Source organism: Tachysurus vachellii, chromosome 6, assembly GCF_030014155.1.
Source record: "Tachysurus vachellii isolate PV-2020 chromosome 6, HZAU_Pvac_v1, whole genome shotgun sequence".
In the NCBI taxonomy this organism is placed as follows: domain Eukaryota; kingdom Metazoa; phylum Chordata; class Actinopteri; order Siluriformes; family Bagridae; genus Tachysurus; species Tachysurus vachellii.
This window is the reverse complement of record NC_083465.1, coordinates 29754459-29756958: the sequence shown is the minus strand read 5'-3', so window position 1 is coordinate 29756958 and position 2500 is coordinate 29754459. Positions and strand designations below refer to the sequence as shown.

Sequence of the window (2500 nt, the reverse complement as noted above, 5' to 3'; positions counted from 1 at the left end):
ATAAAAAGAATCTAAAAGTAGGAGCACATCATATTGAGATTATTAATATATTTTTTCCCTTTTATGAAAATTTCAGCAGCATGAGAGTGAAATATCTGTATTTTTGTTGCCGTATGAAACAAGCTGCACGTTATTCACAGATTATTAATATTAATAATAGTAATTAATAATAGTAATAAAATGAAAATGTTCCTCTTATTCCATCAGTTGTAATCTAATGTTGTTCTCTGGGTGCTGATTTGGAAACATAATCAGGTTTAGTGAATTAATTTGCGATGTTTAATATGTTTACGAATCGTATTTATGCATTTTAGGTTGAAATATTCATTTAGTAAAAAGCATGAATTATTAATTGTTACAAAATGGCAGAATTATTCAGTGTATTACGAAGAGAAAAGCAGCGAGACGAGATGAATTTAACACAAACTTTTATATCCAAACACCTTTACTTCAAAATACGTGACCTCGGGACGCACGAGCATCAGTTTGTGACAGATTTCGCTGCTCGATAAGCAAATTACTGCCTCTGGATCATAGCGACGTGCTTTCACACGGATCACACTTCTGCAGCCGAAAATAAGACGAGTGGAGATAAACCGGTGTATGACAGAGTAATGAAGATAATTAAAGAGCAGTGAAAAAAGTTTATTTACAAAAATTTGATCATGATGTAATAATAATAATAATAATAATAATAATAATAATAATAATAATAATAATAATTCATATTCCTCTGTGTGTGTGTAGGACCTAAAAAAAAATTGTAACGAAAAATGTTTTAGTGTTTCAGTCACATTTTACAGCTAATTATTACACACTAGTTTATAAAGTGATGAATAATTCATTTATGATCAACTATTATAACTGTGCCGTGAAGCAACTTTATGAAATAATTTAGCAAACTAGAACGTAAAGTGTGTGTGTGTGTGTGTGTGTGTGTGCGTGCAAGTGTGCCTGTGTGTGTGTGTGTGCCTGTGTGTGTGTGTGGGGTGTGTGTGTGTGTGTGTGTGTGTGTGTGTGTGTGTGCATGTGTGCCTGTGTGTGTGTGTGTGTGGGGGGGGGGGCGTGTGTGTGTGTGTGTGCGTGCAAGTGTGCCTATGTGTGCGTGTGTGCCTGTGTGTGTGTGTGTGTGTGTGTGTGTGTGTGTGTGTGTGTGTGTGCGTGTGTGCCTGTGTGTGTGGGGGGGGCGTGTGTGTGTGTGTGTGCGTGCAAGTGTGCCTGTGTGTGCGTGTGTGCCTGTGTGTGTGTGTGTGTGTGTGTGTGTGTGTGTGTGTGTGTGTGTGTGTGTGTGTGTGAGGTAGAACGTTTAGAAGGATGAGGCTTTCTGTATAATGACTATATCTAAGATGAAATATAATGAAACAATAATGAGAAATATGTAAACAAGGTGTTCTCATTAAGAGTAAACATATAAATAATTACACAGATTTATATTATGTATTTATGAGATTTAATATATTTTGGATTAGAATTTCAGCCACAAACTTTGCAAGGCTGGAATGTAAATAAGTCATTGGAAGAAAAGAGAAATGTTTTACTGCTTACAGTTTTATTAGAAATCTCTAACTAAGAAATGTCAGTGCGGCACTACGGGGGTCTGTGTGTGGTCAGTGTCACAGGTATAAAGACTCGTACAAAATGAGACGTCCGTTTGTACCTTCATACAAACTTTAACTTTATGTTAATAAAACAAAAATAAAATAAAATAAAATAAAAGAACTAAAGACGCAGGTGGTCATTACAGAGAAAGTGAAGGTCACATTACAGAGAAAGTGAAGGTCACATTACAGAGAAAGTGAAGGTCACATTACAGAGAAAACTCTTTCACCTCTGACTAATCACCATCCAGACCTCAACACATTCTGACTAATCACCATCCAGACCTCAACACCTTCTGACTAATCACCACCCAGACCTCAACACCTTCTGACTAATCACCATCCAGACCTCAACACCTTCTGACTAATCACCATACAGACTTCAACACCTTCTGACTAATCACCATCCAGACCTCGACACCTTCTGACTAATCACCACCCAGACCTCAACACCTTCTGACTAATCACCATCCAGACCTCAACACCTTCTGACTAATCACCACCCAGACCTCAACACCTTCTGACTAATCACCATCCAGACCTCAACACCTTCTGACTAATCACCATCCAGACCTCGACACCTTCTGACTAATCACCACCCAGACCTCAACACATTCTGACTAATCACCATCCAGACCTCAACACCTTCTGACTAATCACCACCCAGACCTCAACACCTTCTGACTAATCACCACCCAGACCTCAACACCTTCTGACTAATCACCACCCAGACCTCAACACCTTCTGACTAATCACCAGTGCTGTAAGATGAAATGCCACATTTAAGATTTAATAACCTTCAGTAATTTTTAATTCCATTTATTTTGAGTGATTAGAATCCTAAACACTGTTAATCAATGTGTTTGGAGTTTTGCGAGTGGATTCAGTCTGACATGTCGTTC

The 2500-nt window shown here is 38.1% G+C and overlaps 1 protein-coding gene across 6 annotated transcripts in view; it reads right to left on the bottom strand.

The window, feature by feature from the left end:
* tenm3 (teneurin transmembrane protein 3) overlaps positions 1 to 2500 on the bottom strand; it is a 355350-nt gene that overhangs the window by 256292 nt on the left and 96558 nt on the right. The window lies entirely within an intron of this gene.